The sequence below is a fragment of the Felis catus genome, chromosome B2 (genome assembly GCF_018350175.1).
Source record: "Felis catus isolate Fca126 chromosome B2, F.catus_Fca126_mat1.0, whole genome shotgun sequence".
NCBI classification, from domain to species: Eukaryota; Metazoa; Chordata; class Mammalia; order Carnivora; family Felidae; genus Felis; species Felis catus.
This window is the reverse complement of record NC_058372.1, coordinates 30,121,562-30,149,105: the sequence shown is the minus strand read 5'-3', so window position 1 is coordinate 30,149,105 and position 27,544 is coordinate 30,121,562. Positions and strand designations below refer to the sequence as shown.

The window sequence follows — 27,544 nt, the reverse complement described above, 5'->3', positions numbered from 1 at the left end:
GCCCAGGCCTGGGCAGGGGTGGGTGGGGGTGTGGAGTGGGGGCAGTGGCCCCCTTCCCCAGTGGTCCAGCGTCCCCACCAGGCGGTCCCTTTGCTCCTACACATAACAGGCTCTTTCCTTCTGACCTCACACTCACTGGCCCAGGTCAGGGTCATGGCCAGGTCCCTGAAAGCACCAGGAGGCAGGTTCAAGGCCCCAGGATCCCCATCCCCCGGGAGAATCTAAGTCCCAGCCTGTCTGTGGCCAGGACAGGCCAGGGAACGCGGTGAAGCTGATATGATAGTCTTCTCTAGAAACCAGACAGGCAATGGGAGTGTGAACAGGGGCGCCTTCATGAATCCCAGACAGGGGGACCTGACACAGGCTGTGACAGGGAGAAGTGAAACCAGGGGAGATGGGGACTCCCAACACTAGGCTTCCCTGCCTCTGTGCCCTTGCACCTTCCACCCTGAGAGCCACACCCTCTTGGGGACAAGGGACTGGGCCCTGACCCCTCTCCTCTTGCAGGGAGCTCTCTTTGTCACACTGTTTCTCTGAGTTCTGGTCCAGGGACTTTCTGAAGGTGCCAGGTAGAGACAGCACACTGGGCTCAGCCCTTTCTCCTCACTTCCCTTCCTGGAAACACCCCCTCCCCCACCCCCCTGAACTGGACTCCTTTCCTCTAACCCCTTATCTCTCTCCCTGGACTGACTGACTGACTGACTTACCTATTTATTTACTTACTTATTCATTGTTTTTATTTAAATTCCAGTCAGATAACATACAGTGTTATATTAGTTTCCGAGTACAACAAAGTGATTCAACAATTCCATACATCACCAGGTGCTCTCATCAGGAAGGCAACATGCCAAAGAAAGAATAGGGACCACTTCTCACACCCATACACAAAAATAAATGCAAAGTGGATTAAAGGCCAAAATGGCCTGAAACCATAAAAATCCTGGAAAAGAACACACACGCTAATTTCTTTGACATGGGGAGTAACAACTTCTTTCTAGATGTGTTCCCTGAGGCAAGGGAAACCAAAGCACAAATAAACTACTGGGACTACATCCACATAAAAAGCTTCCGCACAGGGAAGGAAATAACCTCCTGGACTGTTCTAGAAGGAAACTTCGTCCCAGGGAATTTGATGTCAGAGACTGAGCTGGCTTCGGGATGGTTGGTAGAGAAACAATGGTTTCCTCTTGAAACCTGGGGCACCTGTGCCTGAGGCACCAGCTAGAGAATCTCACAGAGGCCTGTTTGCTTTTTGTTTATTAACCATCATCTTGGTCACCACTGAATGATCCAAATCTAATCTGTCAAAGTAGTGGTTTTATCCTTCCTAGATACATTTGTTTTCATAGGCTTGCAATAACTAAAGCTGTAATTTTCACTTTCCCAAACCATGGTGTAGAGCTTTTGTATTTTTTTAACGTTTTTTTTTTAAATTTATTTTTGAGACAGAGAGAGACAGAGCATGAACGGGGGAGGGGCAGAGAGAGAGGGAGACACAGAATCGGAAGCAGGCTCCAGGCTCTGAGCCATCAGCCCAAAGCCCCACGCGGGGCTCGAACTCACGGACTGCGAGATCGTGACCTGAGCTGAAGTCGGACGCTCAACCGACTGAGCCACCCAGGCGCCCCGAGCTTTTGTATTTTAAAATGATCTTCATTCCATAGCTTTGTGAGTCCCAGACAATCCTCAACACAAAGCAGCACATAGAAGTACAGTTTGCTACTGTATATGATCTGTGCCTGGGCCTTTGTTTATCAAGGGGACTAAGTGACAGCTGGAGAGGCTGATGCCACTGCGGGAAGATTTCTTTTATCACTTACATTTCCCGAGGGGAGGGGCAGGGCACACCACACAGGACCAAGTGGGGGCAGAAGGAGAGGAAGAAAGCATGGCTCAGAGCCTTGATTGTGTTTTCCTTGAGAAAGGGAAGGAGGGGCTGGGGAAACAGTTTAGAACTGACCAGTCTGAATAACGTTATTGGTGGGCTCTGGGAGATGGGAGTTCTCTCTAGAAGGCTGGTAGCTGACCCTGGGTCTTTGGAGCAGAGGAATATTGCCTCCTGGAGTGTATGCGCCTGACAGAGAGATGGTTCAGAATGTGGCATCTGGATTGGATTGTTGAGTTTGCAAAGGAAAGGCATGCTCCGGGGCAAGCACTTAGCTGTCTCTAAGAATTGTCCAGCCAGGGGATGAACAGTGTCTCCCCAGTGATGGGAGTCACAAATGTCAGAGCATCAAGAATACAGAAAATATCATTAATACAGTATATTTCGACCATAGTATGCAACCATCAATTCCTTCAAAGTGGCACGTATTTAGTGCAGTGAAAACGCCCTTCACCAGTGTTCGTGCACTGCCTGTGGTTGTGAATGAAAACCTAAGGAATATTTTATTGGGGTGTTATTGGTACCATTTTCTCCACCCTGATTAATGTAAGAAGGTAATTGGTTTTCAGGCAGCCCCCAGAGTACAGTAAACAGTAGATGCAAAGAATTTCTTGCTAAGCCCTGTAGATAGAGGTTTATTAAAAATCTGTATAACAACATATTTAAATCTGAGAATTCCACTGGTTTAGAATTCTTTCCCTCTGCTTCTTTTCCTCACCCTGTGTCTGCAGCCCTTCTCTATGTCTCTCTCATCCCTCAGGCCCTCTCCTCCCCTAAGTCTCCACCATCCTCTCCCTCCTGGATTGTGGCCCTGGTGCCACCTCATCACCTGCCACCTGGGGCTCTTCTCCTTGCAGGAGTCAGCGACCCTGCTAATGTGAGTCAGGTTGTGTCATGTGTTCACTGAAAATGCTCCAGTGACCGCGTCCCACTCTTGGGAAGCCTCTAGAATGTAGGGCCCATGAGCACAGGGGCTTTGGGCTCTTTTGGTGAAAGCTGTATCCCCAGCATAGAAAGCCATTCCTGGTGAATGGTAAACACTAAAATTAGTTGGTTTTAAATGAATGAATGAATGAATGAAATATGCTATTATAATTTAATTCCAGGGGTGCCTGGGTGGCATCAGTCCGTTATGCGTCCGACTTCCACTCAGGTCATAATCTCACAGTTCATGAATTCGAGCCCCATGTCAGGCTCTGTGCTGACAGTCAGAGCCTGGAGCCTGCTTCAGATTCTGTATCTACTTCTCTCTCTCGCTGTCCATCCCCCACTCATGATCTGTCTGTCTCTCTTTCTCAAAAAATAAAAGACAAATTTAAAAAAAAAATTAAAGAATTTAATTCCATTATACAAAATCATAAAATGAAAAATACATAAGCAAAAATGAGGAAAGATTTTTTTCATGCCACTAGTATGCATGAAGTTTCATAGCTTCATTCCGGGGGCAAGACCTCTATGTACACTGAGGCTGTGCAGTGGTTTCCTATTGCCGCAGAACAAATTCCCACAACCATAGTGACTTACGACAGCAGCCATCCATGTGTCCCAGTTCTGCAGGTCAGCAGTCCAGTGTGATGCTGAGGGTTCTCTCCGGTGTGTCACAGGCAGTGTTTGCACCTAGCGCTCACCATCCCCTCCAAGCTTGAACAGAGCTGTTGGCAGAATTCCATTTCCTGGAGTTGGAGGACTGCGGTCCTCCCCCTGCAAGGGTCCACTTCCTTGCACAATGTCAGTGGGATGCTGCTGTCAGCTCCTGTGGCCACCAGCACTGCTTGCCCGGTGGCCCTTTCCATGGTCAAGGCCTCTCTCACGGTGAGTCCTGTTCATTATGCCAGGCCTTCACTCAGGAAGAACCCGATCCTATTAAGGGCTCTCCTGATGAGGTCAGGATTACCCATGATAACCCTCCTGTTTTAACTCAGCTGATATGACCCTTAACTGCACATGCAAAGTCCCTTCACACCAGCACCAGATTACTGTTTGATCCGACAACTGGGAGAATATGAACAACCTGAGGTTGGCTAAGGCAACCATCTTGGAATCTGCCCGGGTTTGTAAGTCAAATGTTTCTTTCACCCATTATTTTTACTGAATGCTTCAAACTTGTCTTTGGAAAGTAATAATGAGAAATTTATTGAACATTCATATAAACTTAACATCTCTCACTATGGTCTTCAATGAGATTTGGTAAAAGAGATTTAGGCATCAAAAATTTTATTTTATTATTTTATTTTTTTAATTTTTTTAAACTTTTTTTTTTAATTTATTTTTGAGACAGAGAGAGACAGCGCATGAACGGGGGAGGGGCAGAGAGAGAGGGAGACACAGAATCGGAAGCAGGCTCCAGGCTCTGAACCATCAGCCCAGAGCCCGACGCGGGGCTCGAACTCACGGACCGCGAGATTGTGACCTGAGCTGAAGTCGGACGCTTAACCGACTGAGCCCACCCAGGTGCCCCAGGCATCAACAAATTTTGAAAAACACAGTTACTCTGTCCTAAAATATTTTAGGCAATTCTGCTTGTTGTCATTCCATTCAAATCTGCAATTTCATCAGTGGTTATTCCTTTGTATGATTTCCAGCTTAATTTGCATTGAGCAACAATGTACTTTTTCATTCTGTGAATACATTGAACCAGTTGAATGTGAGGTTAATGTGCCCCATCAAATCCTTCACGAGATAGAATTGCCTGCACACCATATGCAACATTGTATGCCAGAAATTAATGAGGTGCCAGTGAGCAAAAGATCAAATGACCAAAAGATCAAATGTGTATGATATTCTGTATCCTCTCTGTAACACGGTTCAGAATAATTGGCTGTGGTTTTATTCCAATGCAAATAGTTCTTACAAAGTATCCTTGGCATGAACTTTGGTATTTCATTTTAATGGGCCAGAAATCCTCCTGAGTGTATGATCAGGAGTAGGATTGCTAGACTGTACGCGGGATGTGCTGTAACCAGACCAGCGCACGCCAGTTTGATTTCCAAAGTGTTTGTACCAGTGTAACCTTTCACCAGGCGTGTGCATGTGTCTTTGTTGCTGTTCCAATTGCTCTGAAAATGAAAACTGAGAGGCAGCTCTTTCACCTGAAGGGCAGGCAATAGTGTGAATATCACAGCCTGGTTGCAGGACTGCCCAGGTCTGACCCTATTAATAACTTGATTTCCTTTACTTGAATTCCATGTACCTTGTTACTATACCTGCAACCTCTAAGTCCAGATATGCTTCGTTTCCACATCACCATATAGTATTGTTTTATTCATTTGGAATCTTTTATCGTATATGTTTAGAATCATCTATAATAAAGACAGAGGAAGGGAAAGGGGGAGCAGACTGGTGCAAGGAGAGACAAAACACAATAGAAAACAAGAGCAAGAAAATAAAGGAGCAGAATTGAAGGCAGTGAATACAGACAACATTTTCAAAGTGCAAGGAGGGGTGCCTGGGTGGCTCAGTTGGTTAAAAGTCCGACTTTGGCTCATGTCAGGATCTCGTGGTTCATGGGTTCGAGCTCCGTGTCAGGCTCTGTGCTGACAGCTCAGAGCCTGTAGCCTGCTTCGGATTCTATGTCTCCCTCTCTCTACCCCTCCCCTGCACACACTCTGTGTCTCACTCTCTTTCTCTCTCTCAAAAATAAAAATAAACATTGAAAAACTCAAGTGCAAGGAAATAAAAGAGATGTAGAATAAAATAAGTTTTAGAGAGCTTTACTAGCAATCTATTACTGTGTAACAGACGACGCTCACAGTGGCTTAAAACAACAAACTCCTCTTTGTTCTCAAGATACTATAAGACAAATGCCCTGGAGCAGAGGCTGAAGGGAGAAGCTGGACAAAGAAGAGGAATTTACAGAAGGAATAAGTAGTGGGTGGTTGCTTTACAGATGGAAAGATTTTGTTAGTCCTCCGGGGAGCAGGTTCCAAAACAAGACAGGGTTAAATTCACCATGATATTATCAAACACCTGTCAGAGCATAGGAGAGGGAGACAAAAAATTCTGGAAGGGCCAGCAGACCGAGATGCCAGTCCGGCCCCACATGATGGTCCAGAGGAGACAGGTGTGTTGCACTATCACAGACCACCAGGCAACCTACGTGAAGGTGAGCAAGGCCAGAGAGGAGTCCTCAGCTACAGTCAGCCATCAGACAGCCCCATGCCGCCCAGAAACCAGCCCGCCTTCATGTCCCAGACCTGTTACTGTGTGACTCAGCCCATGGGAAGTAGGGCCTCTGCACAAATACTGCCATGGATTGCAGAGCCCAGGTGTGGGGGCCCTTGTGACTTATCTGGGAGCGTGACCCCAACCTTCCTACCTGAGCGGTCTGGGCCGCTGGAAATGAAGACCTTGTCAGGCTGGGTTCCTGCACTTGTCCCTTCATAGTTACAATGGGACAAGGAAGAACCAGCAGGCATCCGCGTCTTACCCGGGTTCCCCCTACATTTACTCTTATCCCAGTTGTGTAAGAGGACCCTGACCCCCTCCTGAGGATCAGGGTGGATTACTTCTGCCTGGAGAAGAGCAGACTCCTGCCCTGGGCACAGGGAGTCCAAACATCCCTGGTGGCAGCCATAATGTGTATGAGGTTCAGTCGATCCTTATTCCAGGACCTCCAACCTGCCGTGTTGAGAAATGCAGACAAAAGAAGCAAAATTTCTCCAGTGGCTGATTGGAAGCAACGGTATGTGGATCGATACCTGTTTCCACCCCTTGGGTCCTGGACTCACATACTCTTCTTCATGAGACCACAGCACTATATAGAGAAATCTCATTCAATAAATACATTGTCTTCTGGAAAATGGCACCCATCCCTTTGGAGTATTTTCTCAAAGCTGACAGCTTGTGCCCTAGAAGGGCCATTCTGTGTGGCTGACTATATCTGGACCATCTGAAATGTAACATGACAGGTGGATCCCATAGTCACGGCACATCCTGCACCTCCTTCACTGTGAGGGGTCTCCCAGCTACATACCGTGTTGAGAGCAATTCTGAGCCTGTGGATCATGCATTTTGATAGCCCCTAGATAGTGGCACTGGCTGTGTGGGCAGGAAACAGGAGCGCACACATGGGATAGGTATCTGTCCCTGTGAGGATGAGTCTCTGGCCCTTCCAAGATGGAAGGGGCTCAATGCAGTCAACTTGTCACTTCATGGACAGTTAATCACCTAAAGAGATGGTGTTATAGCAGGGCCCAGTGTTGGCCTCTGTTTCTGACAGGGTGGACATTCAGAGGTAGCAGTAGACCAAATGGGAATCATGGCTGCTGGATCCATATGTGGCTTTGTCTCTGCCATGTGGTCACTCCATTCATGCGCCCATTCCACCAGTCCTGGGCTGACCAGTGATAAAGGCTTGATGAAGTCAACTTATCAGCTCAGTGTTTCATTTCCTGTTCGTGGGTGGGTGTTTGCTGGTGAATGATTCAGGCTTCAGTGCCGAGAGACCATTCCATTTAGGATGGACTGATGCGGACCTGGCTAATTGATGACTTAGTGTGTTACACAGAACCTAGCACATAGGGTCATTTTTAAAAGTTTATTAATTTATTTTGAGTGGGCGTAGAGAGAGAGAATGAGTGGGGGGAGGTACAGAGAGAGGGAGAGAGAGAATCCTAAGCAGCCTCCATGCTCAGCACTGCGCCCAATCCAGAACTCTATCTCATGAATTGTGAGATCATGCCCTGAGCCGAAATCTAGAGTCAGACACTTCACAGACTGAGCCACCAGGAGCCCTGCATATGGTCATTTTTAATCATGTGCCTGCTTGGTGTCCCATGGACAAGGGTTCTGTCTTACCAGGTCCTGAAACACACCACATGGCACTTTTATTCTAAAAGGGAATCTACTACTCTTTGTGGATGGCATGACCTTACTACAATACCTGAGGTGCCAGCATGTGATTCTCCTACTAGTGCTTTCCTTTAGCTCCACACTGCATCCTTTCCCAGCATCGACCCTTCTACCATCAAGAGGTCCAATAGATGGTATCTGAATGTAGGATGGCCTGGATCTTTCTGTTCTGGCCCCACTCAAAGCTAGCATCCCTCTAGGTCATCCAGACGTGGGCCAAACATAACCCCTAGGGGTGAAATGTTGCTGGAACCCCACGTGTCCCCTGAGCCATGTCCTTCCTTCTTTGCAGTGAGAGATGCAACTCGCAATAATCAGTGTCTTACCTTGGAGGGAATATCCCTGCATGCCCCTGACGTCTAGATCCATAAACCTTAATCAGATGGCCCCTCCCTGCTTCTCTAAAATGATTCATTTACTTCATTTTTAATGTTTAGAAAATGATGGTAGTTAGCATCAATGACCAAATTTATCATAGTTTTAAAGCATAAAATGTAAGATTTACCATCTTAACCATTTTTAGGTGTACTGTCCAGTGTATTAAGTACATTTATACTCCAAGACTACCGTCAACACCATCTGTCTTCAACTCTTATAATCAAGACTGAAACTCTTTATCCATTCAACAAAATTCCGTCATTATCCCCTTGTCACATCCTCTGCAAAATGCCATTCTAGTTCCTGTCTCTATGGATTGGGCTATTCTAGATCCCATATGTAAGTGCAATCATACAGTACTTGTGTTTTGGTGGCTGGTGTATTTCAATTAGCACAATCTTCTCAAGGTTCATCTGTGCTGTAGCGTGTATCAGGTTGTTCCTTCTTTGTAAGGCTGTATTGTATTCCATTGTAGGTATACACCTTATTTTGCTTATCCCTTCATCTATTGATGGACAATGGGTTGCTTAATTCTTTTGGCTCTTGTAAATAATGCTGCTTATAAGTATGGGCTTATAAACACCTGTTCATGTCTCTTCTTTCAATTCTTTTGGGTATATACTCACAAATGGAGTGGGTGGATCATACAATAATTCTATGTTTAATTTTTTGAGGAAGCTTCATACCGTTTTCCATAGTGGCTGCTCATTTTACATTCCCAACAGTGTACAAGGGTTCCAATTTCTTTTCCTGTTCACTGGCACTTGTTATTTTGTCATTTTTAAAAGAGTAGCCATTCTATTTGGTGTGAAGTGGTATCGATGGACCCTCATTTGTCCCCTTGTACGAAGGCTGGAAGAAACCACTTCTTCCCCTAAGAACTGGTATCTCACTGTGGTTTTGATTTGCATTTACCTAAGGATTATTGATGTTGCATATCTTCTCACGTGCTTGTTGGCCATTATATATCTTCTTTGGAGAAATATCTGTTCAAGTCCCCAGCCCACTTTTTAATTGGGTTGTTGGTCTTTTTTCGTCTCAGGAGCTGTCTATGTGTTCTGAATATTAATCCCTTATCAGATTTGTGAGTTGGAACTATTTTCTCCCATTCTATGGGTTACATTCTTCCTCTCTTGATACTGTTCTTCAATGCACAGAAGTTTGAAATTTTCACGAGGACCCATTTGACTATTTTTTCTTTTGTTGCCTATGACTTTCATGTCACATTCAAGAAATCACTGTCAGAGCTAATGTTGTGAAGCTTTGCCCTAAGTTTTTCTTCTAAGATTTTTATAGTTTTTGCCCTGAGGATTAGGTTTTTCATCCATTTTTAGAGTAATTTGAGTGCGGTCTTAGGTATGGGTCAACTGTATTCTTTTGCATGTGGATATCCAGTTTTCCCAGTATCATTTGTTGAAATGACTGTCTTTTCACAATAAATGGTCTTGGCACCCTTGGCAATAATCACTTGACCATACATCCAAAGGTGATTTTCTGGACTCTGTTTCTGCTTAAGTCTGTATATCTATTTTTATGCCACTACCACAATGCTTTGATTTCTGTAGCTTTATATAAGTTTCAAAATTAAGAATTTCAGAGTTAGGCCTTTGTTCTTTTTCATGAATGTTTTGGCTTTTGGGGTCTCTTGACCCCAAATAAAATTCCATATGATTTTAAGAATGAATTTTTCTATTTCTGCAAAATATATCATATGGATTCTGATAGGGATTGCATTGAATCTGTTGATGGCTTTGGGTAATATTAACAAATCAAAAATGTTAAGTCTTTCAACGTAGAAAAGTCTTTCCTTTTTTTTTTTTAATTTTTTTTTAATGTTTATTTATTTTTGAGACAGAGAGAGACAGAGCTTGAATGGGGGAGGGGCAGAGAGAGAGGGAAACACAGAATTGGAAGCAGGCTCCAGGCTCTGAGCCATCAGCCCAGAGCCCAACGCGGGGCTCGAACTCACGGACCGCGAGATCGTGACCTGGCTGAAGTCGGACGCTTAACCGACTGCGCCACCCAGGCGCCCCAAGTCTTTCCTTTTCTTAATGTCTTCATGAATTTCTTTCAGCAGTTTTCTTAGTCTTCCCTGTACAAGTTTTTGCCTCCTTCGTGAGGTCAGATCCCACAGTTTTATTCATGCTGTTGTAAATAGAAGTGTTTTCTTAATGTCCTTTTGAACTGTTCATTGTGACTGAATAAAAATGCACATGATTTTTTCATGTGATTTTGTATCCTGCAACTTCGCTGAATTCATTTATTAACTTTATCATTTTCTTTTCTTTTCTTTTCTTTCTTTTTTTTTTTTTTTTTGGTTGGATTTTTTCTGGAGTTTCTACAGAGAAGTTTATGTAATGAAACAGAGATCAATTCATTCCTTCCTTTCCAGTCTGGATACCTTTTACATCTTTTTCTTGGCTAACTACTCAGGCTATAGCTTCCAATACTATGTTGAACAAAAATGATGAGAGCAGACATCCTTGCCTTATTCCTAATCTTGGAAAGTTTTTAGGCTTTCAACATTGATGTTCACTGTGGGGTATTCATCATTGGATTTTATTATTTTGGGATAATTTCCTTTTCTTCCTTGTTGAATAAGTGCTTTTATAAGGAAGGGATGTTGAATTTTTTCTTTTTCTGCATTGAACATTGAGATGACCATGTGGTTTTTTTCACCTTAATTTTTTTAATGTGATGTATCACCTTGATTGATTTCCTATGTTGATACATCCTTGCATTCCACGAATAAATCCCACTTGGTCTTGGTGTATAACCATTTTAATATGCTTCTGAATTCAATTCGCTAGTATTTTGTTGAGTTTTGCACCAATATTCATCAGGGATATTGATCAGTAGCTTTCTTTCCTTGTAGTATCTTTGTCTGGCTTTGGTATCAAGACCATGCTAGCTTTATAGAATGACTTCAGAAGAGTTTCCCTTTGCTTCAAATTTTTGGGAAGAGTTTGAAAAGTGTTGGTGTTCATTCTGTAGATGTGTGGTAAAGCTCACCAGTAAAGCCATGAGGTCCAAGGCTTTTCTTTGTCAAGTGTACCCTTTCTAGTTATAGGTCTATTCAGATATTCTATTTTCTTATAATTGTGTCTTGGTAGGTTTTAGTTTCAGGGAATCTATCCATTTCATCTAGGTTTTCCAGTTTGTTTGCATACAGTTGTTTACAGTACTGTCTTATAATCCTTTTTATTTCTGTAGAATAGGTAATAGTATCTACACTTTCCTTTCTGATTTTAGTAGTGTGTTTTCTCTCTTTATGTCATTAGTCAGTCTAGGTAAAGCTTTGTGAATGTTATTGATCTTTGCAAAGAACCAGTTTTTGGTTTCATTGATTTTCCAGATTACTTTTCTATTCCCTTTTCGACTCCTATTATTTATCTCTCTTCTCTTCTATTCTATTCTCTCTATTGTCTCTGCTATTCCTATTCCAATTCCTAGAAGATTACTTTTCTACTCCTATTATTTATCTTTGATATAATACTGATTCCTAACTTTCTTCTGCTAGCCTTGTGTTTACTTTGTTGTTCTTTTTACTAGTTCTTAAGTTGTAGAGTTTGGTTGTTGATTTGAGATCTTTTTTGATATAAGCATTTTCAGCTATAAATTTTCCCATTAGCCTTGTTTTCCCTGTATTCTATAAGTTTGGATATATGGAGTTTTGTTTTCAGGTGTCTCTAAATATTTTCCAATGATTTTTTTGGTGGTATACTTGTTATTTTACTGTTAATTTGACACATCTGGACCAAAGTATTCACAATACTTGATATACTTTGAAGGGAATCATGCACTATAGTTTTAGATGTAACCGGAGAACAAGCAAGAAAAAAGGCTTTAAAATATATCCAGTGTGTATTATTTCAATATTCATTCATTTACAAATTAGACTACATACTGTTCTTTTTTCTTTTTGTAATTCTTTAAAGCTATTTATTTGGTTATTTATTTAGTTACTTATTTATAGTGTGGGTGGGTGAGTGGGGAAGTGGGCAGAGAGAAACTTGAGCAGGCACCACCTTCAGCATGGAGCCCCAAAGCAGGGCTCAATCTCATGACCAGGAGTTCATGACCTGAGCTGCAATCAGAAATCAGATGCTCAACTAACTGAGCCACCCAGGCACCCCTCTTTTTCTTTTTCTTTCATTGTTTTATTCAGACAGGATTCATCCAAGGAAAAACAATTTAATTTTGTTTGCATTGCATAATATAAATGTTATGAGTGAAATGTTCTCTTATCTCCTGTATCCAGGAGGGAACCCATGAAATTCTCAGTTAGTATTCTAAACCAATAGGTCTTACTAAAAATAGGTCAAAATTTCAACAGCCAAATAGCCAGCCTGTTTGTGGTCTTGAAGAACATCTAATGGACTCTCAGGTGTTCTTATAATGAGGAGTACTTCAATTCCGTGAGATTTGTCAAAATTTGAAAGAGCATTGCATACAGAATCATTCTTGAAGTTCTAAATTCCATTTAAATGACAACAATGGGAATTTTAAGTGGTTGTCTCACAGGGCCAAACCTGTAAATCCTAACTAGCTGAAATTCAGTACTATCATGACTTCTCATTTACAAGGTAACTAGTTGGTAAATTAATAGATGGCATAAAAATTAATACTTGACATTATTTTTAAAGGAGACAATGTATGATAACCAGGGAATACAGAAAACTCAGTGTATTTTCCAATAAGATAACCATTTAAGCCTCTATCTGTATACAACAGGGTGTAAGCCTGTATCTATAATGAACTTGCACATTTACCACAGTTAATCTTATTATGAGTTCTTGAATTGTTTTAGATATACACCTTTTTATTGACTAAATATTATATTTGTATACCTGGTGATGATGATTTAGGACATTAAGATGTTTTCAAAATATTTTAAAAGTTTATTTCTTTTGAGAGAGAGAGAGAGAAAGAGAGAGAGAGAGAGCAGGGGAGGGACAGAGAGAGAGAATCACAAGCAGGCTCTGCACTGTCAGCACAGAGCCTGATGTGGAGCTAGGATTCACAAAACAAGACCTGAGCTGAAATCAAGTCGGATGCTTTACTGATTGAGCCACCCATTGCCCTGAGATGTTTTAAAAATATTTATAAATTTGTTTCTGCTATGCAAAAATTGCTGGCAATAATTTTACAGCATTTGGTTTTATAGAATTAAAATCTTACACAGTACTTATTTTAATGTTTAAAAAAATTCACAGAAAAAATACAAATTACATAACCTGATTGCATGGTACTGTTATCTCCAGTTTCCGGTTCTGGTAATTAAAGCCTCCATTAAGTCTGTTTACAATTCATTACCGGTACATTTATGAAGGCAGCTCACATGATTTGCAAACAAAACCTTCAGGCTTCATGTTATTTACAAAGGAATTCAGCACAGCAAGAAAGGAAAACCCAGTATACAAATATACAGACTAATTTGCAAATTGACCGGTTCCTGTGATCCAAACTGTTTCAACCTTTCAAGGTGCTGTTCCTCATGTTCCTTATCATTGTGATGGTCCCTTTTACCCACAGAGGATCCACGGGTCTTTGGGAAGACTCAAACAATGTGAGGCCATGTGAAAAGTCACTGACTTCACCTTCGGTCCCGTAAATTGTTAATACTGGAGAGGTTATCTTAGAGACTTTGTCAATGTTTGGGAATGCATCCAAACAGTAGGTCTTCATGGTATCAGGAAAAGCGACTGGCATTGCCGAGGTCAAAGGGGAATGAAGAATTATGCAAGCACTCTTACACCAAGCCGCAAGATCCACAGATGGTACTGTCTCTCTCTAATTTGGCCATTATAGAATCACATTTTCAGGGCGTTATCCATATCTTGTCCTAAGAGCAAGCCAAGCAGCTTCTATATCCGCACAGAGGTTCTTCTCTGTTGGTTTCCCAGACCTTGCGCCATCCCAGAATAATCCTATGAGAACATATGACTATTACTCCGTGATCCCAGTCTTATGTAAAGCTGCTCATCTGACCAAGATCAACGGCACTTTCATGTGAGAAGAATAAAGTGTACTTGACATTGGGTGAACAAGCATAAACATGCAGGAATTCTGCTGCCTTTATTGGTTCTAGTCAGTAAACTCTAATAGCATCTCTTTGTCTGGAAGAGTGCTGCCAGTCTGCTGGTTGTGATTGATGTAAAGTCCAGAGGCTTCCACATTCATCATACATCAGCATGTAAGTTGGATCAGGTGGCAAAAATGCTAATTTTGAAGCCATTTTCCAGGGAAGGCAGACAGCAGAAGAGGACACATAGTTCACTAAAGGAGAGATTACTCTTCTGCACCTGAGGTGTCAGGAAGAAAGAGCTGGAAGGGAGACCCTGCCCACGCACTGTCCTCCACAAGGTGTGAACCACCTGTACCTTCTGCCACCTCCCCTTCTGGCACTACAGAAGCCCCCCAAGACGCAGCCAGGTCTTTCTTCACCCTTACTGTCCTTTCTCTGCTTCTCCTCAGTCTCGACCACAGGGCCAGTTCTCCTGGCAGAAGGAAGGAGGACAGGGAACCGAGGGGGTGAGCAGAACCCTCGCTAAGGAAGGAGTTGGTCACCGATATAAATATTTTTTAAATAGTTCACTTGGGATTTCTTTGGGCCCATTGGTTAAGAGTGTGTTTGATTTCCTCCACTTTGTCAATTTTCCAGTTTTCCTTTTGGTTTTGATTTCTAACTGTATCCCATTGTGGTAGGAAAAGATAGTTTGTCTGATAGCTCCTTTTTAATACTGTTGAGTCTTAGTTTGTGGTCTAACATATGGTGTATCCTGGACAACGTCCCATGTGCGCTGGAGAAGAACGTGTATTCTGTTATTTGTGGGTGGAGTGCTGGGTACATGTGTGTCAGATCTAGCTGGTTTATGTTGCTCCAGATCTGTGTTTCTCTACTTTTCTTCTGCGGGGTGCTCTATCCAGCTTTGAGAATGGGAGAGTGAATTCTCCAGCTACTATTGCTGATCCCTACCTCTCCCTTCTATCAAGTTTTGCTCACATAGTTTGTTGATCTGTTATTAAATTCTAGAACTTTATCATTGTTATATCTTCCTGCTATATTAAAACTTTTATTAATATTTACTATTCTTTTTTGTCTCTTCTAAATTTCTTTGATTTAAAGTCTATTTGGTCTGATATCAGAAGAAATACTCCAGTTCTCTCTTGGTTACTGTGGGCAGGGGATACCTTTTCCTTCTTTTCACTGTCAAACTATTTGTGTTTTTGGATAAAGTGAGTCTCTTTTAGACAACATAGAGTTAGATCATCTTTCTGTCACCGTTCTGCCAAGCGTCTGGTTTTGATTGGAGCATTTAATTCATTTAGATTCAAAGTAATTGCTGATAAGGAGGGACATGTCTCTGATATTTGGCTATTTTCTACATGCCTTATAATTATGTTGTTCCTCATTTCTGGATTTATTGTTTTAGTGTTTGTTTAGTTTCATTTTTTAGTGAAATGGTTTAATTCCTTCTTATTTCCTTTTACATATATTACTCTATAGACATTTTCTTTGTGTTTACCATGGGGATCACATTACACATCCTAAAAGTATAGCCCTCTAATGTGTATTTCTACAAGCTTATCTTCAATAACAGACCAAAAGTCTCATTTTATACAGCTCCATCTGATCCCCTTGCAGTAATTGATGTCAGAAAATTACATCTTTGTACACTGTCCCAAAACAGACTAATAATTGTTTTCGTGTATTTGTCAAATCAAGTCAAAAACAAAAAGTGGAGTTACAATTCAAAGGTATGATAATAGTGGCTTTTTCTTTCATGTATCAGTCATTTAAATCATGTAGATAAGGGGCGCCTGGATGGCTTGGTCGGTTAAGGGTCCGACTTCGGCTCAAGTCATGATCTCATGGTCCGTGGGTTCGAGCCCCACGTCGGGCTCTGTGCTGACAGCTCAGAGCCTGGAGCCTGTTTCAGATTCTGTGTCTCCCTCTCTCTCTGCCCCTACCCTGTTCATGCTCTGTCTCTCTCTGTCTCAAAAATAAATAAACGTTAAAAAAATTAAAAAAAAATCATGTAGACAACAAACACTAGAGTTACAAACCAAAGTCACACTAATACTACGTTTATAATTGCCCATTTATTTACCTTCACTGAGGTCTGTATTTCTTCACACAGCTTCAGTGACTGTCCAGTGTCCTTTCATCCTGAAGGATTCCCTTTGCAGACCTTGCAGGGAAACTATGGTGGAAATGAATTCTGTCAGCCTTTGTTGACCAGCGAATGTCATCATTGCTCGCTCACTCTGAAGACCCATTTTGCAGATATAGGATTCTTAATTGAATATTTTTCTTTCAGCACACGGCGTATCAGCCCATTGCCTTCTGGTCTCTAGGGTTTCTGATGACAAACCTGCCATTTTTTAAAGGAATGCTTGTATACAATGAGTCCCTTTTCTCTTAGTGCTTTCAAGACTCTTTCTTTGCCTTTGGTTTTCAACAGTTTCATTATAATGTGTCTTGGTGTGGATGTCTTTGCGTTCATCTTAAATGGAATTTACTGTTCTTCCTGGATGTTTATATTTACATCTTTCATCAATTTGGATCAAGTTTTCAGCCATTGTTTCTTCAAATAATCTCTCTTACTTTATTCTCTGTCTTCTGTCTGGGACTCCCACAATGCATATGTGGGTCCCCTTTCTGGTGTCTCAGTGCTCCCCTAGGCTCTGTTCACTTGTCTTTAGTGTTTTTCATTTGGTTCCTCAGTTGTGATCACTTCAATTGTCCTATGTTCATGCTCAGTGATTCTATGTTCTGATTACTGTAATCTGCTCTTGAAACCTCTCATAAATTTTTCCATTACAGTTATTGTACATATCAGCACTGGACTTTCAGTTTCTTTTCGTGCTTTGTATCTCTTTGTTGATATTTTATTTTATTCTTAGCTCAATGTCTTGATTTTTTGTGATTTCCTTTAATTCTTTGAGCATCTTATAGACAGTTGGTTTAAAGTACTTGTCTATGGACACCTGGGTGGCTCAGTCGATTAAGCATCTGACTTCAGCTCAGGTCATGATCTCATGGTATGTGGGTTCGAGCCCCGTGTCGGGCTCTGTGCTGACAGCTCAGAGCCCGGAGTTTGCTTTGGATTCTGTATCTCCCTCTCTCTCTGCCTCTCCCTGCTCACACTCTGTTTCTCTCTGTTTCTCTCTCTCTCTCTCTCTCAAAAATAATCAACTTTAAAAACAATTTTTAAAAATAAATAACGTACTTCTAGTAAGTCCACATTCTGATTTTTCACAGGGATGTTTTCTAGGTTTTCTTTGTTGTTTCAATGAATCATATTTTCCTGTTTCGTTGTATACTTTGTGTTTTGTTGTTGTTGAAAACTGGTCATCTCAATCTTATAATGTGGTAACTCTGAAAACCAGATTCTTCCCATTAGCCGGTTTGTTTTTGTTTTGATTTTTGATCATTGTAGTCTGTGTGCCAGAAATCAGCCTGAGGTTCACATTTCAGCTCTTCCAAAGTCATTTTTCAGCCATGCTTCCCCCTGAGCATGTGTGCATGGTAACTTTCTACATTCTGCCCACCCTTCCACCAGTGTTGTTCAGTGAGAAACAGAGCAGAGTGACAATGCCTCAGGGTGGCCACAGTGCTGAAGACAGAAGCCCCAAGCTCCCCTTTTACCTGCTTAGCCAGGACCTCCCCAAGGTCTCTGCACACTGCATAAGGATAGGGCTCTACATACAGGGGGCAGACCCCTTGGGTCATGTTTGGCTTATAAAGTGTTTCCCCAAATCTACACTGACACTGATGTTTCCTCCCCATTGAATAACCAGGGACTCTGGCCTGACAGAAGAAAAAGGTCTCTAGGCCATTAAGGTTGATTCCTGGATCTGTAGCCAGACCCACAAACATGCTGGATGCTCCAGTACACATGCTGGCACTTTCCACAGAGGACCTTGGGCCTAGGAGTCCCTGTCACTTGGTCTTGCTGCTGCCTCTGATGCTGGAGGCTGGGATACTGGCTCTTTCCTTTAGTGCTGTAAATGCCACAATCTTCTCTCCTGACCACTTCAGGTCTCACCGTCTGCTACCCATAACACTTGAGTCAGGACCTCTGGTACCCAAGGTCAAATCTCATTTCTACCCTGATGGCTAACCAAGAAATTTGAGGTCAGCCAGTCAGGAGCTCCCAAGGGCCTTAATCCCTGTGGCTGTGCTAATGACCTACAACAGGAAAAGCCCCTTCCTGAGTCCCAGACATCTTAAAGGCATCTGGTGGTTAAGCGCTGCCTGTCTACAGTTCCCAATTGATTGAAACGTGAGTGCAGGAGACACTGTGCATAGCCCTGGTTGCTTTCTCAGGCAACCAAGACCAACAGGCAGGCTCTAAACTCACATAGGAACACATGCAGATGCAGCCACATGTGTACAGGACCCACCACACCAAACACCCATGAACTTTCCTCTTTCCAGCCTCAAAGTAAACGTTAAGGAATTCTGGTCACAGCCTTCCTTCGTTCCTTCCTTCCTTCCTTCCTTCCTTCCTTCCTTCCCTCCTATTTCCAAGTATACTAAGTGAATGCCTCTGTGCCAATCTCTGTGTTAGGCCCTGTACTCATTTAATGAAACAGAACATATATTCTCCTAATGCTGACCATCTGATAGGAAAGACAGACAATAAATAAAACATACTAATAGCAAGCAGCACATTGTATGGTACATATTCCTGTGACCTGTTGCTAGGTAACCAAAAATCTACAAATAAAACAACCACTTCTTAGGGGCACCTGAGCGGCTCAGGTGGTTGAGCGTCAGGCTCTTGATTTCAGCTCAGGTCATGACCCAGGGTTGTGGGATGGAGCCCCCCATCAGACTGCCTGCTGAGCATGGAGCCTGCTTAAGATTCTCTCCCTCTCTTCCTCTGCCTCTCTCCCCTCTGCGTGCGCGCGCTCTCTCTCTCTCCCTCTCTCAAATTAAAAAAACCCAACAACCACCTTTTAATTCTCTCTCATTCTGTAGGTCGGATCAGCTCGGTGGGCGGCTCTTCTGCTTCATGTGACATGAGCTGGGGCTGCCTTCATCTGGAGATCTGAATGGTCCAGAAAATACCAAAAGGCCTCCTCCCAGAGCTGCAGGTGGTGCTGGCTCTCAGTGGAGAGTACAGTGAGGCAGTTAAGTGCCCTGTGCTGCCATCTAGTGTTGATCCAGGTCTTGAAGGTCACAAGTTCTGGGGGAAAAGAGAAGCCAGTAGAAGCCCAACTGGTGCAGAATGTTGCTTTGTGAGACTCAGGACTTCTCTTCAGATGCTGCAATCTCGGCTTGGCCTTTCTGTGAAGGAGGATAGAACCCTCATTTTTTAAATACAATATTTTTTCCTTTTTCTTTAATTCTCTTTATTAATTTATTTAAGAGACAGGGGGAGACAGAGGATCTGAAGTGGGCTCTGTGGTGACAGCAGACAGCTTGACTCGGGGCTTGACCCACGAACCATGAGATCATGACCTGAACCAAGGTGGAATGCTTAACCCACTGAACCACCCAAGTGGCCCAGTACCCTCACTTTTTTCCTCTCTCACCCTTTTTCCAGCCCTTGCTAGTCTCCCCCCATGATCCCTCAGCATCCCTCTGCTTCCACCAACCACCAGACAGGAGCAGGAAAGGGCCCCATGATCAAGGACAACACCCTGGAGCAGCAATTCAATGTCTTCCTTCCTCTCAAGCCTCGACCCATCCCCCAGCAGAGTACAGACCCTCCCTGAAAGACATGTCCCTGTTGCTTGTTGTTCCAGGTCAGGCAATGGTCACAAACACAGCTCCTTCTCCCTAGCTGTCCGGCTCCCCACCTGCATAAGCACCTGTGCACAAGTGGCTGCTTTCTGGCCCCTCTGCCACAGGCACTGACTCCACCTGCAGCTCAGCTTCCCCCTTCCTGTAGTGCTGAGCCAGCAGCTCCTAACTGGAAGGCACATCAGAAAGCCCAGGTGACCAGCAGGTCCTGTCTAGAAAAAGTGGGCTGCGGCAGGGTCTGCACTTGACCTGACTCAGGAGCACTCCACCTTCATAGAGGCCTGACCTTGCCCTCCAACCTCACCCCTGGCCCAGGCTTGCAGACTGCACTTGGCCTTCCCTCCTCCTTCCTGGCCCACACGCACCTGGAATCAGAGCTTGTCCCCAAGTGCTGCTTGTCTGAGGCTGCCAGGGCCTTCCTGCCCCGATCTTAGCAGGGACTGGACCAGGCAAGGCAGGCAATGCTGTAGCAAGGTTCTCTTGAGGTGTAGGAGTTATTAAGACTTCCTAGGTGAGGCGGTCTGTCCACCCTCTGCACCTTGAGATGCCACCGCACCACCTCCCCCCAACACCCACATGGAACCCTCCCAGACAGGGGCCTCCCTTTGAATTTTTGTTCCACTTTATATGCCTAGGAAGCTCACTGCTCAAGGGAATTCTTCTTATTAAGGTAAATTAGTGGAAATCACTTGTTTGGACACCAACATTTAAAGTAGGCATTTGAGAAATTAACGCATGACTTTCATGCTCTTTCTCCAGCAAATGCACCAGTGACATATGAGGCAACCATTTTGATCCCAAGGAACTAGAACTGATGTTCCCTCTGGGAGGACCACCCCAGGAGACAGCGGGAACAACCGCAGACCTGCATGGCCTTTACTCTGGTTGTGACATGGTCAGAGCGCCTCAACGTGGGGCAGGGTGAATATCCCAGGCTGCCCCAGACCGAGGACCAACATATAAACAGATTAGGTTCAAGAGTGAGAAAGCAGCCGCCCTCCATGATGGTCACACAGAGGTGGTAGAATCAACAGAAAATCCCCAGGCCCTGCCTTCCCCAACCTTTCCCTGCTTCATGTGTCCACTTGTTCTTTGCCCAAATGCAAAACCTGTTTCCTTATTTCCCTCCCCTCAAGCAGCCTGATTACAGGGAAATCACGTTGACCATCCCTTCCTCTAAATCTACAGGGCAGTGGCCACCCTGCGGAAGGGAGCTGGATCAAAGAGGCAAAGTGAGGCCACAGGGCACAGTCCACATGCTCTGCTCTAAATGGTCTTTTGGGCTGTGCCCTGAGAGACTGGGCAAGGCAAATCTTGGAGGTAGGATCGAACCAGTGGGCACAGCTGCCCTGAGAATGACCTGTCCCCTCTGCCCAAAAGGTCAAGAGGGATCCACATCTCCTTTTGCATATGATCCACAAAGAAACTCTAGGAAGCATAGGGGCAGGTAGAGGGAGCCAGGAAAGAGTACAGGTGGGAGTGACTCAGAGGAACAATTCAGGACACAGGTCCTGGAGGAACAGTTTCAGGGGCTGCATAGTGGACAGAGGTGACCATCTGTGCTTAGGACTCATCTATCTGCTATAAGTGGATCCTCCCAGTGGAACATCATAGGCAGGGCTCTGGCACCACAGACTGACCCCTAGGTGTGGTCTTGTGGGTCCTTTTCTTGGATTCCTCATGATGGCTGGAGAGATTGGGGAAAGGGTGCACATAGGAAGGAAATAGGGTCATCAACTCTTGTCTGGATTCCTCCCCAGTGTTGAATCCCTCCCTGCTAGCTCTCTGACCCTTTCTTGCTTGTGCCCCTCTGATCCCATGATCTCCTGGGCCCTCTGCAGTCAGGACATAATTGCCACGCATCACCCCGGGGTGAGCCCTGCTGAGTCTGAGAGTAGAGAGAGGTAGAGTCAAGTGCTGAGCAGGGAGCGCAGCCCTCGCTGCCCAATCCTCAGCCAGAGCCAGAAGTGGCCATGCTCCACACTCAAGGCCCTGGTGACCCTGGCTGTAAGCAGGGCTAAGGGTGTGGATGCAGATGTGGCTCACAGGCCACCTCAGCACTCACACTTCTCACTCCTGTTACAGGAGCTTGTCGTCCCCTCCGATCTGTGCGGATACAGATGAGGGATCCCATACCCCAGGAAAGCCCCTCCCATCCCACCATCTGCCCAGACTCTCACCTGGGTTTCCCTCAGCTGCTGGTGATTTCTTCCTGCATGAAAGGACACAACAATAATGGCAATAACAAAAGCAATAGAAGCAACCATAGCACCCCAATGGTTGGTCATCCATTCTGGTGCACCAGGGCATTTCTTGGAAAAAGGCCTTATATTAACCTGGGATCCCTACTTTCCTCTCCCCACCCTGGCTCCTGACCTGATCAGGGCCAGAGCCTCCTCCACGATTACTGCAGTCTCACCTGAGGGTACACGGTGTGCAATGTGGTTCCAGGAGCTTCCATGTAGCAAGAGAACCTCTGCTCCTCTCCCTGGGAAATCCTTATGACCACACACATCCAGTAGGTCCCCTTCCCATCAGGAAGGACTCCCTAAACTGCTGGGCATCTTGGCTCACAGGATCCTCATCCTGAAGCAGATCAGGAAGATATTCCTGGGAGGGAAACTGAAAGCCCAGCACGTCACGGTGACCATGCCCTCCAAGGCCTGGCTGCAGGTGACCTTCACTGTTGGGGACACTGGAGAAGAAAGCATAGAGCCAGCCATGCACATGGCAGAGCACTGCTGCCCTCTAAGTGAGACAGAGAGGACAGGTTTGCTTCTCTCATCTTTCCAGCTCTGGCTGAAGCCGTCATTGACCCCAGACCTTCTCCAAGTCTGTTCTGCACCCTACAACCCAATTCCTGAGCTGGCAGGAGGATGCACCTGGGATCCAGGTCTCGCTCTCCTGGATCCTCATTTTGAGGCTGAAGAGGGGATATGGGGGGTGGGCTCCTGGGCTGAGGGGACTATAAGGGAACTCTCTGTGACAGGGTGGATGGGGCTTCCTCTCCTGCTTGACACCCACCTTCCTGGTTCAGTTTTCTGTCAGAAGGCCCATGGTCTTCCTGGATTAATGACACTGGGAGGGTACATTTCCATCCCCACCTGTTTGGTGTCTCTATCCAGAGGCTGTAACAGCACAGGTGGGTCACGGTCCCAGGGGTCAACAGAATATATGTGCATCCCATAGGGCAGGGAAGGTTTCCTGGGACAGTGTTGTTGGGGGGAGGTCAATGGGTCTGGGGGAGGGGAAGGCCTTGCACCAAGGTTGAACCTGCTCTGCCCAGAAGTCCATCCAGGATTCCAGATGTTTCTGCAGGCTTCCACCAAGCTCTCCCTGCACATAGGCTGAGGCAGCCTGGTTTGAAAGCCATCTGCATCGTGATTTCCTTAGCCAAGGTCTGCGGCGAGGACCAGGGAACTGGCCATCCATGGGTCTTCGGGTCATAGGGGAGGAAAGAGCTCCCATCACAGCGGAAATGACCGAAGCTCCTTGGTGCTGTTGTTCTCTCGGATCTCCCAACCCCAGATCTCCTGGAGTGAATAGGAGCCTGCCCCCAGCCAGCAGTGACAAATCCCATCCTGTGTTCCTCTGCTTTCCCCACGCCAGTGACAGATTCCCACCAGAGGGGCCCCTCCCTGCTCTCTTCCACATCTTCCCTGTGCTGGGTGAGTGACGACCACCCCCGGGCTGAAGTCTACAGACCCTCAGTCTTCACCCCACTCCTGGCAAATCCAGTGGAAAGAGACAGGTCGCTGCTCTTGGCCTGGAACTTCCTCAGGAAAGGCTTCCCATCACCCTTGCCCCCACCCTGCACTCACCTCCTTTCTGGGCTTACAGGGCCACGGTGTCTGCCAGAATCTTTGTGAGGCTCTTCTCTCTCTCAAGTCCTTGGTCTCTGTGTCCCATGTCTTAGGTCCCAGGACTGCCTTGCCCACAGTCCCTGTGCCTGTGCCATGTGTATGTCACGTCATCATGCAGGAGGGCCGGGCCCTCCGAGCGTCCCACTGGGAAAAATCTCCAATGTACAGATCCATCCTGGGACAGCACCGTGAGGTTATAACGAAGACTGAGGGAACCTGGCAAGGAGGAGACTGCAAATGAAACTGCCTCCTGGAAGTAACTGCTTGTCAAATGCTTCTCAGTAAAGCTCTGCTGTCCTGAGCTGCTTGAAGTCTTGAGGATGCAGAAAATGCACATGTACAAGGGACAGAAAAGAGGCTTTCCAGTACAGGAAGATAGGCAAGGGGCCTGAAGGAGAGGGAAGAAGGAATGGTGGTGGGGGCGGGGGAGGGGGGGAGATGTGCAAACATGCAGGACAGGAGCCAGGACAGGGAGGCACGGGCTCCTGTAGGTGGTGTGGGTTGGAAGTCAAGGCAGACGTTGGCCTGCAGGGAGCAAGGGACGGACAAGAAGGCCATGGTGAAGGAGAGGTTTTGTCAGCAGGGAAGGAAGGGCAGTCAGGGGCGGGGGCGGGGGGACAAGGCTGAGGGATGTTTGGCCAGAGCTGCCATGGTGCACAGGTGGGTGCTGGTGGGGTCCAGAGCCAGGGGCTGCTTCCTGTGGTGAAGACTCATCAGGAATGAGGTGGGGCCCCGGGGTAGGGGGGCAATGAATGGGCTCTAGAGTGGATTGTGACCACAGGGAGTTTAGAGTAGCCCAGTGCCCTGGGAGAGGGGGGGAAGGTGTGGGCCTAGGCCCAGAGTGGAAGCGCGGCAGGATGAGGCCCCCAGGTGAGGAATGGGATGGACCTGCCAGTGTCCCTGGGGAGAGGCAGTCAGAGGGTCTCTGAGAGACAGGACAGTGAGCCCAAGGGTAGTCTATATTAGAAAGGAGGGGCAGTGGAAGAGAAAATAGACCCAGCATGTCCCAGTGCATACCTTGGGGAAGGACCTGCATGGTGGGGGTGCTTCTGGGAGGAGGGCAGGTCATATCTCCAAGGAGAGTTAAGGGGAGACTTCCAAACCAGGACAGGCAAGCTGGGAGAAGGTTGGCTGTGGGGAAAGTCTGGTGCTGACCACGTGGCTAGACAACCAGTTTGGAGACCAAATGTCAGGAGTGGGGCCCACTGAGGTCATGGAACCAAAGGATGGGGTTAGGGCCAAGGATAAGGGCAAAGGGACCTCAAGCAGTTTTCTGGTTGGTGGGGGAGAGGGGAAGGCAGGAGCCAGCAGGGGAGGCTAGTGCTAAGGGTCTGGGAAGGGGGGACTGAATGTCCCAGAACAAACTTGAATCAGAGGCTGACAGGAGAGGAGGGGACTTGGGCTAGGATCCAGGAGGAGTGGGTGCTGATGGCAGGGCCCCATGGGAGGAGGTCCTGAGACCGGAGAGCTTGGTGAGGGCCCAGCATGTGGGCAAGGGGTGTGAGCAGGCATGGACCATAGGGAAGGGATGCAGAGGGACCAGGGAGACTGGGATTCCTGCGCACAGGGAGAGTGGAGGCCACGAGGGAGTGAGGGTGGGATGCAGGAGAGGGGACAGGACAGTGTGGGTGTTGACCGAGGATGAGGAAGGCCAAGAGACTGCACTGGAGGGGAGGGAGGAGGAGGGGCACCAAGACAGGGGACAAGTCTTGACAAAGCTCTGAGCACCATGCCACAGCCTTCCCCTTGGTGATGGCAGGAGGACAGTGGGAGGGAGAGTCTCTGGGCAAAGACTCCTCAGAAAATTAGCATACACTGGAAGTCTTAGCTTCAGCAATGAGACAACAAAATGAAACAAAAGGCATCCAAATTGGCAAGGAAGTACTCAAACTTTCACTCTTCTCAGAAGACATAATACTCTGTATGGAAAACTCGAAAGATTCCACCAAAAAATTGCTAGAACTAACACATGAATTCAGCAAAATAGCAGATTGTCAAATCAATGTACAGAAATCTGTTGCATTTGTATATGCGAATAACGAGGCAGAAATAAAAAGAAACAAAGAATCAATCTTATTTGGGGTTGCACCAAAAACAATAAGACACCTAGGAATAAACCTAACTAAAGACGAAAAAGTTCTGGACTCTGATAACTATAGAACACTTATGAAAGAAATCGAAGAAGACACAAAGAAATGGAAAAGCATTCCATGCTCATGGATTGGAAGAACAAACATTGTTAAAATGTCTATCCTCCCCAAAGCAATCTATACATTTAATCCAATCCCTATCAAAATACCACCAGCATTTTTCACAGAGTTGGAACAAATAATCCTAAAATTTGTATGGAACCACAAAAGACCCCAAATAGCCAAAGAAACTCTGAAAAGCAAAAAACTGGAGGCATCACGATTCCAGATTTCAAGCTGTATTACAAAGCTGTAGTCATCAAGATAGTATGGTCCTGGCACAAAAGCAGACACATAGAACAATGGAACAGAATAGAAAATCCAGAAATGGACCCACAACTATATGGTCAACTAAGTTTCGACAAAGGAGGATTGAATATCCAATGGAAAAAAAGTCTCTTTAACAAATGGTGTTGGGAATACTGGACAGCAACAGACAGAGGAATGAGACTACATCCCTTTTCTACAGTATACACAGAAAGAAATTCAAAATGGATGAAAGACCTAAATGTGAGATAGGAAACCATTAACATCCATAAAAACTTCTTCTAGACACAGTGCAAACAAAAGGAAACAGGAGCTACTGGGAGTTCATCAAGATAAAAACCTTCTGCACAGGGAAGGAAACAACCAACAAAACTAAAAGACAATCTAGAGAATGGGAGAAGATATTTGCAAACGACATATCTGGTAAAGGATTAGTTTCAAAAATTGATAAGGAACTTAGCAAATGTCACAACCAAAAATGCAAATAACCCAGTTAAGAAATGGGCAGAAGACATGAATAGATGCTTTTCTAAAAGAGACATCCAGATGGCTAACAGACATGTGAAAATATGTTAACATCAGGAGAAAGAATGAAATCCTGCTATCTGCAACAATGTGGATGGAACTGGAAGGTATTATGCTAAGTGAAATAAGTCATTCAGAGAAAGACAGGTTATCATATGTTTTCACTGTTATGTGGAACTTGAGAAACTTAACAGAAGACCATGGGGGGAGGGAAGGGGAAAATACAGTTACAGAGAGGGAGGGAAGCAAACCAGAAGAGACTCTTAAATACAGAGAACAAACTGAGGGTTGCTGCGGGGTGGAGGAGAGGGAAAAAATGGGGATGGACATTGAGGAGGGCACTTGTTGGGATGAGCAGTGGATGTTGTATGCAAGTAATGAATCATGGGAATCTACCCCCAAAACCAAGAGCACACTGTATACACTGTATGTGAGCCAAGTCGACAATAAATTATATTAAAAACAAACAAACAAACATGAAAAAAAAAAGAAAGTATGCTAACATTTTGCTAAAATGAACAACCCAGGAAACAACAGATTTTGGGGAGCATGTGGAGAAAGGGGAACCCTCTTGCAGTGTTGGTGGGAATGTACTGGTGTAGCCACTCTGGAGAACAGTGTGGAGATTCCTCAGAAAACTAATAATAGAAATACCCTATGATCCAGCAATGGCAATACCAGGTATTTATGCAAAGGGTACAAAAATACATATTTGTAGGGGTACATGCACCCCAGTGTTTATAGCAGCATTATCAACAATAGCTAAGTGATGAAGAGAGCCCAAATGTCCATCTACTGATGAATGGATAAAAAAGAGGTGGTACAC

General features: G+C 45.1%; 1 pseudogene; it reads right to left on the bottom strand.

The window, feature by feature from the left end:
- Nucleotides 1-13,502: 13,502 nt before the first annotated feature.
- LOC101082312 lies at nt 13,503-17,852 on the bottom strand (annotated as a pseudogene).
- Nucleotides 17,853-27,544: the final 9,692 nt, after the last annotated feature.